The sequence below is a fragment of the Lycium barbarum genome, chromosome 2 (genome assembly GCF_019175385.1).
Source record: "Lycium barbarum isolate Lr01 chromosome 2, ASM1917538v2, whole genome shotgun sequence".
In the NCBI taxonomy this organism is placed as follows: domain Eukaryota; kingdom Viridiplantae; phylum Streptophyta; class Magnoliopsida; order Solanales; family Solanaceae; genus Lycium; species Lycium barbarum.
The window spans coordinates 135,975,314-135,989,549 of NC_083338.1; positions in this window are offsets into that span (position 1 = coordinate 135,975,314).

Sequence of the window (14,236 nt, forward strand, 5' to 3'; positions counted from 1 at the left end):
AAAAATTAAAGAGCTTCCGCTGCAGGCGGGCGGCTATAACTCATTTATGCGGCCGTCAGGCCAATGATTTTGTTGGCACACGCCGGGCCAATAATATGCATGTGAAAAACAGTCATGCTGAGAATGATTGAAAAAAAAACGTTGCAAGTTTCAAAAGATGCAAACAAATTTGCATAAGAGGAAGGAACGATTTTCTCTAAAAAATTAGATAAGTGAGGTAAAAAAAAATGGTTGGTGAAAAAGTGCATCAACAAATTGGAATGTTGAAGAGAAAGTGTTCCAACGATTGTGAAGGTTAAAGTGCTCCAACGATTGTGAAGGTTGAAGAGAAAGTGCTTCAATAATTGAAAGTTAGTGAGAAAGTGCATCAACAAATTGGAATGTTGGAGAGAAAATGCTCCAACGATTGTGATGGTTGAAGAGAAAGTGCTTCAATAAATTGGAAGATGGGAGTGACGGTTGAAGAGAAAGTGCTTCAACAATTGGAAGATGGTCACAAGTGCATCAAGAATCAGATATACAATTTTGAATTATGGGAGAATGTTGAAAATAATAATTCAAAATTGTAGGAAACCAAAATTGGTTAGGATTTGTTATTTTAATTCATGTCTAATTAGGATTTATAGTCAAATTAGTATAGGAATAGGTTTTCCTGTTTTGAGTTAAATTAGGTTTTATACTATTATAATAGGACTGCTGCTATTTATTTTATAGTGTGGAGATTGTAGAGAGCATTCAGAGATTCAAAGAGTTTATCAATAGAATATTTTCCTTGATGGCCTATTAGAAGTTATAATTCATTTGCAACTTAACTATAGTTTTCCGGTTAAAGTTCTTGCAGATGCCAAATTCATGAAATTGTGACGAAATGATACCTAAAAACAGAAGGATCATATTGCCCAAAATAATTGAGTGCTTTGACGAGTAGTGCTACTGCTACCTAAAAACTATTAAAAAGTAGTTTTACCTATTGGTCGACTATAATATCACAATCAAACGCAAAAAAACTCAGTAACGTTTGTTTAGTACTAGGATTAATATAATTTTTGGCCTTTAGTTATTGAAAATTTTGATTCTAGTCATATATCTGAATAACCACATTTAACCTTCAATTACTTAAACTATATATGCAGTTTAATTTGATCCTTTTGCTTGTGAATGATCACAAATTTCATGAAGTATTAACTATTTCACCAATTTATTACTCATGTGTTATGTTAAACTTGTATTGTTACCCCATACTTGAAGGTAATGTACTTTAAAAATAGTTTAAACATACATATTTCCTACATAAAGGAATAAAGAGCACTTAATTAATTAATTAAACGTTAAATGTGTTGAGTCTTTCTTTTGTTATGTTTCTCACCCAATGTTTGTTATCAGCATTGGAGCCTGATTAATATGATGTTAGTCAAGCTTTTTGAGAAGTTAAGGATGCTTATTTTTGTGAGTCGCTAGGTGTTTAACCAAGTTTTAGAAGAAAAAATAAGTGGTTTTGAGTTTTCAGAAGCTTAAAAATAGATTTTCCCAAAAGCACTTTTGGTACCTTGGCTAAGCATAAATTGTTGCTCTAATATTGAAAAATTATTTGTCAAATTAATTAGTCAAACTCAAATTGCTACTCTCCAAAAGTATTTTTCCGAGAAGCACTACTTTTTCAAAATAAGCAGATTTTTAGAGTTTGCCCAAACAAGCTATAAATTCGAATGCGTGCAAAAAAGTCCCGTCTTGGGGATAAAGCGCTTCTTAACAAAGGTGAATCCATACCCTGAACTCGAATTAATGATAAAAGAGTACTTACAAGTTACAAATCTATACAACCCTTGTTGGTAAATTTGTTGAGTCATACTCCCTCCATTCAAGTATAATTGAATTTTTGAGGTGTGACACACCTCTTAAGAGATTTAGTTAATAGCACTAATGAAATTGTTATTTGACTAAATTACCCTATATCTTTCCCCAAACTTTTTCTTAAATATTGAAATAGTAGTGTTGGGATATGGAAAAACTATTGAAAAGAAGGATAACTTTGGAAAAAATTAATTAATAACCTCCTGGATTTTGGACATTTCATTTATTTTGGACCAAAGAAAAAGTATCAAACATTAACTTATTTTTGGAATGGAGAGAGTATATCACAAGAATTAAAATTAGAATTTATTCATAACTGAAAAATCAGAAGTGCCATTATCCCTTACTACTAAAAATAAAATATCGCGTTTTAGAATTATTATTTTTTCTTCTTTTAGATCGTGTTTTGAAAAGTGGAGGAATCTATATATAATGTAAAGTTAGGCAATAAAAAAGTGATGTGGCACCTCTCTTCGGCCAAGAAACACAATTATCTTTTTTCTCCTTTTTTTTCTTTCATTTTATGCATTTATCTTATTAAAAAAGAATAGTTAAAATTCTTCTTTTCATAAATACATAAGCTAACGAAAAAAATGTAAAGTTTGTAGAAAAATATGTGGTCGACGAATATACTCTTTTAGTTTAATTTTATCGTAGTTGTGTTGGCTATTTGGTCAACTAAAAATATATCACATTCAAAATAGAGTTCCAAACAAATATTACTGTTGAATTTCGATTCCCAAACTAATTAACTTAACAAGTCTTTGCCATCACATAAGAAATTTCCTTGTACAAAACTTTTATGAATATATATGTTGGTTAAATCAATGGTTTAACTTGTGTTTCAACTGTACTTTTTTCAAATAGGCCTGTATCAAAGAAAATCTGGAGCCGTAAAAGAGCTAAGGAAGATATCTGCAAATTAAACATCCTCGGTAACTTTCTCCTGCTTCACTTAAATTTCCAGGGGAAAGGGTCAAAAATTCCCCTCTACGTGGAAAAAGGGTTAAAAATATCCCTCATTACAAATTTGAATCAAAAATACCCCTCTTGTCATTAAAGTTTTCAAATAAACTCCTGTCTTAATTGAAATCCCCAACATAATTCGATTTCATTTTTAGACCACTCCATTTAAATCCGACTCAACTAAATAAAAATAGGATATAAGTTACCCGCTCCTGTGCATAGTGGCTCCAGATGTAGGATTCGGGAACAAGTTAGTCGCGTATGGATTTTTTATCTAGTTGAATCGGGTTTAAATGGAGCGGATTTAACAATGAAATCGGGTTATATTGGAATTTCCGTTAAGACAATGATATATTTGAAACCTTCAATGACGGAGGGGTATTTTTTATGCAAATTTGTAATAGAAGATATTTTTAGCCTTTTTTCAAAGTAGGGGAGCATTTTTTACCATTTTACCTTTTCCCAAATTTCTGATAGAAACAGAAATATCATGATCAACTCTAGCGATCGATGCAAGACAATTCTTGACCCCAATTGGTGACGGCTTCACCATTTGTACTATGTACAATCCTATTGGTGACAACCAAGAAGAAAAGGCATGCCATAGGGCTCGCGGCAATGGAGGATTTATTATCTTTGAACTTCCTTGTTTGATTAATTCATTACCTTTATATAAATCAAAAGATCTAATTTTTTTTTTCCCTTACCCTGTTTTAAAATATTCTTTATACCATAATTGATATCATTATATTTAATAGATATAGAAGGTGGGAGATTAACACTTAAGCAAGATAAAAAATCCCTAATTATGAAGTAAAACTCCTCTATATAAATACATATTCTTTTATCGTTAATAGCTCTTTCCCAACTGAGAAGACGTTTCTCAACAACTACGCGTTATAGAACTTAAAAAAGGTACACAGTGTCTTTATTTAGATTTTTGTGTTTATTTTATTTTTTAGTATGTATTTTTCCTTATACATAGATTTTTGGTATGATGAAAATCTTTCTCATCATTTTTGGAAAAGTGGACTAGAGGTTTTTGTTATATTGAGATGGGCTTGAGTCTGGATGATTCCTCCCTGTTTTGTAACTCCAATATTTGGTAATGAATCAACATATGTTTAGTTGCCAAAAAAAAAAATCTTTCACATCGAATCAACCAAAATAATTAAGAAAGAGATGTATGTGACTGCGCTTCAATTAACTAGTTTCTAAGTAACTCTAACAAATAACTGAAAATGAGGTCACTACTCAGCAAATACGACGTCCAAAACTTTTTTTTTTTTTTTTAAAGTCCAAAACTGAAATCACGAATTTCATTTTATTTAAAATAATTTTCGCCCCAAAAGTTAAAGTTTTATAATTTTATTGAACCTGCACTTCTTGAATGGTAATACCTTCCAAGTTCCAAATTTGCTGATTTTGTGTTTGCAAGCGGCACCTTTTTTCTAATGCAATAATCCAATTTACACTCAGAAAATCAATTATCTTCCATTAGGGGTGTGTTCGGTATGGAGGAAAACATTTTCCAGAAAATATTTTCTAATTTTCTCATGTTCGTTTGGTCAAAAATTTTAGAAGACATTTTCTTTTGAAAAATATTTTCCTCAAAATTAGGGAAAATGACTTCCCTAATAAAAGTAGGGAAAACAAGTTCACAAGTTCACTCCACCAACCACCCTACCACCACCCAACCACTCCCAACCCCCACCCTACCACCCCCTCCCCCCCACCCCCCCACGGCCAAAAATAATTTTTTTTGAAAAAAAAGTTTTGACATTATTTTTTATTTTTGCACCCCCAACGCAAAAACCCGCACCCTACCCATCCCCCGCCTCCCCCCCCCCCCCCCCCCCCCCCCGCGCAAAAAAATTATTTTTTTTGAAAAAAAAAAAAGTTGACTTTTTTTTTTGCACCCCACCCCACCCCGCACCCTACCCCCTCCCCCACCCCCGCACCCCTACCCCCTCAGCCCCTACCCCACCCCCTGCAAAAAATGATTTTTTTTTGAAAAAAAAAGTTTTGACAATTTTTTGCACCCCACCCAACCCCTCCCCCCACCCCTACACCCCCTACCCCCAGCAAAAAATTATCTTTTTTCACCCCCACCCTACCCCTCCCCCACGCCCGCACCCCTACTCCCGTCACCCCTTCCACCCCCCCCCTCCCCCACGCTCGCACCCCTACTCCCATCACCCCTTCCACCCCCCCCCCCCTCCCCCGCCCGCAAAAAAAATTAATATTTTTGAAAAAAAAGTTTTGACATTTTTTTTTTGGTTTTTTGCACCCCCCAACCCCCACCTCACCCCGCACCCTACCCACCACAAAAAATATTTTTTTTTGAAAAAACTGTTTTGACATTTGTTTTGGTTTTTTGCACCCCACCCCCCCCCCCCCCCCCAATCCAAAAAAAATTGAAAAAAAGTTGACAATTATAAAAATTGAATGTTTGCGTGGTTAAAAATTAAAACTTTTGGAAGGGGTGATGTGGTATTTTGGGTAAGGGGCGTGGGAGTGTGTGGTGAAAAGATTTTTTTTATGGTAGGGGGTGTCTGGGTGTGTACACACCCGCAAAAGACAATAAAAAAACTTCAAAAAAAAATGTTGGGTTCCACGCAAGGGGGGAGGGGGTGATGGGGGATGTGGTCGTGTAGAAAATTTAGAAAAAAAAAATAAAAACTTCAAAAAAAATATTGTGGGATGGGGTGCGTGGGTGGGGGTAAGGTGCGGGGGGAGGGGTGGTGTGTGGGTTAAGGGAGTGGTTGGGCGTGGGGGTGCAAAAAATTTAAAAAAAATAAAAATGGAGGGGGTGGGGGCGTAGGGGTGGGTGAGTGGGAGTGGGTGTGGGTGGGGTGGGGGGTATGGGTTTGGGTTGGAGTTGGTGAGGGTTGGGGTGAGGGTGTGGGTGAGGGTGCAAAAATCAAAAAAAAAAATCAAAAGAAATTTTTTTTGGAGGGGGGTGGATGCGTGGGAGTGGGGTGTGGGTGGGGTTGGGGGTATGGGGTATGGGGTTGGTTTGGAGTCGGTGAGGCTTGAATGAATATTTTCCGGAAAACGTTTTCTATCAATCAAACGAACATGAGAAAATAAGTAAGAAATTCACTTATTTTCCACTACCCAAGCGAACATGCTAGGAAAACATTTTCCTCCATACCGAACACACCCTAGGAGTATAATATTACCATTTTAAAAAATCATCTTCTTTTGGAAATAGCTTCACATGTCATTGTTGACGGCAGAATTATTCATTTATTCTCACCAAATAAAAAAAATAAAAATAAAAAGATAATTAACACGAAGGCCAAGTCAAAGTTTACTTAATTAATCTTGAAAACGCGACTCCCCAAAGACGACCTTCGGTCACGTATCCGGTATTCGGTATTCGCATTGGAGGTCGATTATATTCAGATTCACCGTGTGTAGGGCCCTATTCAGGGAAAATCGCTCCCTATCAAGAATTTTTCTATACTCAGAGCTCAAATTCGAGATGTCTGATTAAGAGAGGAGCAGCCTCATCCGCTGCACCACATCATTTGGTGTGGTATTCGGCCCACATACATTCATCTGTTGCTTTCATACACTCCGAAAATTAGCTCACTCTTTACGTATTCCCCAAGCTTATGCAAACCTCTATAGATACCCATTGTTCTCTTCATATTCAAAAGCCCATCAACTAATTCCTCAAGATTTCTCTAATTTTTCAGCCTTCTAACGATCTTCGAGGGCACTTATAGCTTGTAGAATATTATGATGGCGAGTGGTAGTGCTTATCTTGCGGAAGCTTATGTGATGAAGAAACAATTCAAGGAGAAGATGAAGAAAATGGATACTGAAGGTGAAGAAATTAAGAAGCAACATAGTCCCAAAAATACATCCTCTTCTTCTTCTTCGGGTGGTCGTTTTCCCATGAAAATATTCAAGAAAGTTCATCCAAACACTACAGCTCCTCCATCGGATTCCACGTGTGGCATCGTGATCATGAGACTTAAAAGTTGCTAGCAATGTTCTTAAGCCACTGTATTGCTTAATTAATTTCTTTTTCTCTTCTTTATTTAATGTGTTTGGGATTGTGGACTCAATGAAAGTGACATGATGAAGTTTTTGATAAAATCTGTTTTAAAAATTATTAGTGCTCGTTTATTGTACAAATTTTGATACTCCCTCCGGATAAAAAAAAAGTCCACTTAGCCGTTTTTTTCTTGAATCAAAAAAAGATTTCACTTAGCAAATTAAGAAAGAATTAATTTTGTTTTTCATATTTGCCCCTATTAAGTGTTATATGATTAAATCTCAATGCCTATTTAATTAGGGGTAATTTAGTCAAATTTTCTATTTTTGTTTAGGAGTTAGTATTTTCTTAAGCAGTGTGCAAATGGTTAAGTGACTTTTTTTTTATCCGGAGGGAGTATATTTCTTCTTTCAGTCGGCCTTTTATATATATATATATAAACAAATGAAAAAAATAGAAGAAACGCGTCTTTATTCAAAATAATGTTACGGGAAATCCTGAAATTGTTATGTTTTATCGTACTGAACAAGTAAAAGTAAACAGAGGGTGTAGCTTTAAAAGAGTAATTATTTACCACATATAGAGATTTTCCGGCTCGAATTAAAATCTATCCTAAAGCGGTTACAAAATTAGAAGTGGGAAACCAAAAAAGAGAAAAGATTACATTTTCGAAATTTGAGGGCAACAATAACGTTTAAGGAATGGGTACCCCGCGCCTTGTATGTAGCTTAGTGCTGTCATTAAAAGCGTCATGAAGAATGTGTTGTCAATCTAAAGTTTAAATGTTTCTCTTAATTCCATGAATTTATTTTGGTTATGCACACCTCTTTAAAAAATTACTACTAACTCCTAAGAAAATAGATATTTTTTCTAAATTATCTTTAAATTAATGTAGTTTTTTTATTATATAAAAGTGGACACTTATTAGGAACCGCAGTGAGTATTTGTTAAAGCCAAACTTTATGATCACAGGATAAGCTTCAATATCGTTATATTAATTAATCCAGAGTAATGGGAAAAAAAATCCACTACTGAGCTTAAAACTTTTTCCATTTGGCCACAATAATAAATGGATTTTTTCTTGATTGTATACTATATTTCTCCAATAGGGCGCCTTTGAGCCCCATCAAATGCTCGAATATTCACATCACTTGTCTTGAGCTCACTAACATTATATCCGATCTTCTTCAGACTTGTTAATGGACAGATGTTAAGTCCAGAACCCCCATCAATCAACACTTTAGCCACAAACATGTTACGACACTTGACAGTTATATAGAGCGCTTTGTTATGCATGCATCCTTCTGGCGGCAGTTCTTCATTATCGAAACTGATTCGATGACTGTCAAGCACGCGCTCGATCATCCCAGCTAACGCCTCACTAGTTGTTTCACTTGGAACATATGCTTCATTCAAAATCCTCAACAGTGCATTTCTGTGCATATCTGAACTCAAAAGCAAAGAGAGAATAGGAATTTGAGCATTGGTCTTTTTCAACTGATCCACAACTGAGTACTCACTAGCTTTAATTTTCCTCAGAAATTCTTCTGCTTCGAATTCAGTCACGACCCTTTTGGGAGGTACGTTGGTTTCCTTAAGTTGCCCCAATCTAACTAGTTCTTCTGGAGAATAGCACCTCCCAGACCTTGTCATTCCTGACGTCTTAACCTTGTCAGTGATCGTGTCCTTTCCTCGACACTCCATCGCAGTTTGTTGATAATTCCATGGTACGGCTTTTGTATCGAGCACTGGCAACTGATTTGGTGCTCGAACTACTTCCACAGGTATTGATGAAGCTCCTAATATCTCGACAGGCACACAACCCCTTATCACTACAGCCGGAGAAGCAACGGCTACAAAATCATGATCCTCCACACGATCCACAGGCACTATAAATTCGGCTGGGTCGTCAACATTTTCATCTATTCCAATCATATTTATCGTGGCCCCATCATGGGTCGGGAGTGGATTGTTAACCACATTTGGTGTTGGTGGTTTGACCGTGATCTGTTTTGCTTCAATAAGATCCTCAACCTTATGCTTCAATGCGTAACAACGATCAGTGGAATGGCCTTTTACCCCCGAATGATATGCACATGTTTTAGTGGGATCAAAGCTTCTGGGTAATGGATCTGGAATTCTACCTTCCACAGGATATACTAAGCCTGAAGCTTGCAGTCTTTCAAAAACAACGCTCAGTGGCTCTCCTAATGGTGTGAAATGGCGAAACGGTTTATTTGGGCGAGGTGCGGATGCATTGTTTGGATGATGAGTTTGTGATGGTGGAGTTGGATATGTTGGTGGTCGTGGAGCTCGATATGCTGGTTGTGTGTTGTAAACAGGGTAGGATATTTGTGGTGATTGAGGTTGGTAAGATGACAAAGCTTGGTCGTAGGGATGTGGAGAATATTGGAAATATTGTGAGTGGTGAGCGTTAGGCTGGTATCGCGGGGGTTGTTGATGGTGGTATGATGTGTTTCCCAAAGCCATTACCGATGCTGCTTCTTTCTCTTTTTTCTTTCCGTTCCCGAGAGTACCTGTTTGTATGGCCCTACTAGTAGACTGTAAAGCCGCAAGACTTGTTATTCTCCCTGTCTTAATGCCATCTTCAATCATGTCCCCGGCTTTGATCACCTCTGCAAAAGTTTTTCCACCCATTGTCACCAAACGTTCATAGTATTCCGGCTCTAGCGCTTGAATGAAGAAAGTAACCATTTCTGTCTCCTCCATGGGTGGGTGTACTCTAGATGCTTCTTCCCTCCACCGTATAGCATATTCTCGAAATGATTCGGTGAACTTCTTCTTCAACTTTGTAATTGAGATTCTGTCAGGAGCGATCTCAACATGAAACTTGTAGTGATCCACAAAAGCATTTGCCAAATCATCCCAAGTACGCCATTTGATTGTATCTTGCTTAGAATACCACTCCAAGGCTTTTCCACTCAAACTCTGATTGAATAGTTTGACTCTTATCCCTTCATTCTTCCCCACACCAATCAACTTTTCACAATAGACCTTCAAATGGAAGAAAGGGTTCCCCGACCCATCAAACTTCTCAAATTTTGGAATCTTGTAACCTGGTGGCAATTCTACCTCAGGAAATGCACATAATTCTTCATATCTCACGCTTTGGTTACTACCAAGTCCACGCAAACTTCTCATGGCATCCTCCAAACTTTTGAGCTTTCTATTTATCATTTCATCATTAATTGACCGTGCCTCATTTTCAACTTCGACATAATGATCAACATCTGTGCGACATTGTCCCTGGATTTGTGTCATGGGTGGAGCTGTGGTATAAGTATATACTGGCGGAACTTGATGTGTATTGGTAACATCATGTGCCGGCGGTATGAACTGAGTTTTTGAAGAGGTGGTTGTAAATAAAAAGGGAGCATTTTGAGTGAGGGGTTCGGAATGAACCGGCTGAGAGGTGGTAAAATAATTTGCTTGGTTAAATTCGTCCAAATTTGGGAATGGAGGTGGCATAGGCAAAGTCTGACGAACCCCATGAGATGGAGTCATATGTGGTGGCGTTTGAGAAAATGACCGGTTGTGAAGTACCATGTGACTTAATTCAGCAACTCGTCGCTCCAAACGAGCAATGATCTCCAAATGTGTTTCTGGTTGATTAGAAGATGTGGGATCACTCGTGATCGGTAAACTAAGAGATGGCTCAGATGAAGTGGTTGCATTGATCAAACTTTGCTCCATTTTAGAACGAGTCTTTTTAGTTAACCAGATGATTAGTGATGAGTCAGAGTCTGATTTCTTGGCTCTAGACCGTGTGAAATATGGATGCTCCGCCAGTTCCCCTTTAGCACAAGTCAACCTTTTATTTTGAAAATAAATTTTGAAAAGAAAAAAAAAGATAAAACAAGAAAAAGAAAAAGGAAAATGAGTCAGTATACGGTAAGGACATATTATTGCATATAAACACATTATTGCACATAATACATCACGTTCTATAATGCAAGGGACCTCTTTATGCCAGAGGTAGGCCTAACGAACATTTGAAGGACAAACATGTTTTTTGATGTGTCATTCCATAACTCTTTCTAAAACTAGTTTACAAAAGTAATAAAAATTTATTACATGCCAGTCAATAATACAATTCAAAGTTAATCTAAGATATCTAATACTTCAACTCCACTAATTTCCTTTGGCTGTCTTCAAACCTCCGGCATTAATTTTGGATGCTCCACAACAAACTGCAACAAAAGGTTAGTTTCCTTGAAATATTTATCTATAGAGTATTAGGTCCACATAATCCACATATTTGTCCTTCAAATAATGCACATAAGTAGTGAATAGTGTCACTTAGAGTCATAGACTCATTTGGACATTTGGTAAGGTTGACTAATGAACTTAATACCCCAAGGGTATTAAGCCTCCTAGGTTTAAAATGATGCATGTACTTATAATGTTTTGGTTTTCGCTCTACCTAGGTAGACTAAGAATGGTTTTCCTATGACACAAGGCTCCCCCAAGCGGACAACTTGGAAGTGGAAAGTCCGTGGCCGTCGACTGCACCGCCGATCGACTAAATCCACAAGACCAATCCAACTAAAAGGGGTAATTTAGTAGTGCACGGGCGCAAACTGCGAAGCCGCTTTAAGTGTGTGAATATGTGTGAGTTTTCCAGGAGTGGAAGAAATATGAGCGGAATGCCAATTTAAGGAAAGCAATAACATACATATTACATAGAAAATTTACATAAGGAATAAAATAAAAACAACCAAAAGCATATAAGGAAAAAGCAATAATAAAGGCAAAAAAAGAAAAACAAACAAAATATCCAACAAATTAACTATTAACCTAAGTTGTTATGGTTAAGAACCTAAAGTCCCCAGCAGAGTCGCCAAGCTGTCACACCCCGTTTTAACCGGGTGGGTTTATTAGGGAGTATGACGTATTGGTGATTCCTATTTATTTTATTTTTTAGGAGTCGCCACCTAATTAATTTGACGGTGAATTAGGACACCTAGATGTTAATTAAGGCAAAGTTAAAACTAAACCTCCGTTAATAGTCTGCTTAACCAGTGTGATTCTAGGTAAGGGCTCTATATTATCCTAAAGGGAAGGGGTTAGGCATCCTTTAGAATCCGTTAACTTACGGTTATCCGACCAAACTTAGGTTAATTAATTAAGGCTAAAGATGCAAATATAATATTTAAAATTAAAGAAAATAGCTTATAAATACTGCTAAAGTTTTAAAGAAAATATAAAATGTTGCTTAAGATAAGATTTAGAGAAAATATAATAATTTACATAAAAGAAGATTTTAAATGCCATTTCGAATAAAACTTATAAAATTGCTGAAGCTTTAAATAATAATACTTTTTTTAAAATAAGATTTGCATAGAATATATAAATAGAAGAAAACGCGAGTTTGTGCAATGTTTTAATAAATATTTGAAACAACTCAAATGGTGAGATATTAATAATTCTTTTTTGCGATTTTAAAAGTATAAACAAAAATACAAAATAGCTAATATGAATCTTAAATAAAACTTATATTATATCCATATGGTGATGTAGAAATGCTTAGACTCATTTTTCTTTAAATATGACGGAAAAATGACATAAGTTTCCCTCCTTTTCATTAACTTTATTAATTATGCTCGGCTAAAAATATGTATAATTGTATAAATCTTGAAAACAATGTTTATGAAATATGCTTGAGTTTATATCTGCGTATTAGTGACGTTTTGAAACGTATAAGATAGCAAAAATATGATTCCCTTAACTTAAAATATATAATCATGCCATTTAACCAAATCAATTATTCCAAATAAATAAATATTAGACATTATAAATAGTTTTAACATGAAAAGAAGATTGGGAATAAAATTATGGAATTGATTGTTAGTCCCCATTAACTAGCTACCCATTACTAAAACTAAACGTACTAATTTATTAGGATTTATCTAAGCTGAGAAAACGAAACAAACCAAGAGTTAGTTGCATAATACAATTAAATGCACAGAAAATGAATAGAGGAGTAGATAATTTAAATGGGCTCAGCCCATTTTGATCTGCTACGGTCTGTTTGCTGCTGTTGCTATTGGGCTTAGCCCAGAAATTCCCCCTTTTTTTTTTATTTTGCTGTGGATGGATTGACACGGGAGAGAGATTACGTTGGGCTTTTGGCCCAACACCGAATGCGGAGGAGGACGAGTTTATCGGACTCGTATACGGTGGTCATGCATAAAATGAAAAGGAAAGGATTAGTATCTAATCAATGGATAAAGTTAAACATGTAGAATATAAAATCAAAAACAAATTAGTAAGATTGTGTATATTCTATGTATATTTTAAGTATATCTCATGTATACCTTCCCTTTTTGATAGCCTAACATGCGTCCTATATGTGTCTCAACTTTTAGGTAGGTCCCAGGGCTCATTTTTTTCAATCTGATGGGCCAAGCCCTTTCCCTTTATACTATAATTATTCCTAAATTTCTATAGGGACCATGCTCAGATGTGAGTTAATATAAAAAAAAAAAGGTACCCAGCCAAATAAAGGTATATAACCATATATTAACGTTAATACTCATATCCTAACACTTTTACATGACTGCAGGTGCTAGTTAGACCACTGGGATAGTCTTATGAATTCAAAGTAATGCCAACAAGTATTTCCCAGCAACAGAACAGGTCATGAAATGGCAAGTTCTAAAGAAGCAGTAACAGGCTAGTCAAAATGGGGCATGCGAGATAGAATATCCATGTCAAATGCAAATCAATTATTACATATACAGAACCAAAGCCCTTTTGTGTACACATCCTCATAGGCAAGACATTGTAATTTGTGGAGAAGCAATTGCAGCTCAGGCACATATATATGACTTAAACAAGCACCTGATGTAGACTTCCCACAAGACATGGATAGGTAATAACTGAAGAAAACAGCCAGCGGCCACTTGTGTTATGTTATGCTGTTGAAACAAGATCCCATACAAGAGGCAGTCATGATGCAATGGCCAAAGGCGTTAAGCTACGTGGCATAGAGAAAACCAAACATGCATATAACAAACAGGTGACATGAAACCATCTGGGCGAAAGATGCATAGCCAATGTAAAAGACTAACATAGCTTAATGAGGAACTCAGTAGATAGTATAACAGATAAGGATGACATAACCACAACACAAAATCCTAATAATAGTTCGGGGCATGATATTGACATAGACTCCAATACTTAAAACACATTTTTGGCATCCATATTGTGGAACCAATCAATGAACCAAATGAATTAAGCCTCATGGCATATATAGCTTTATATCTTATTAAGCATGCCATTTTAGTTTCAAAGATGCAACCTGAGTGAGCACACACAGCACATATTAAACATTGTAATGCACACACAGCACATATTAAAACATTGATGAATTAAAACTAAAAC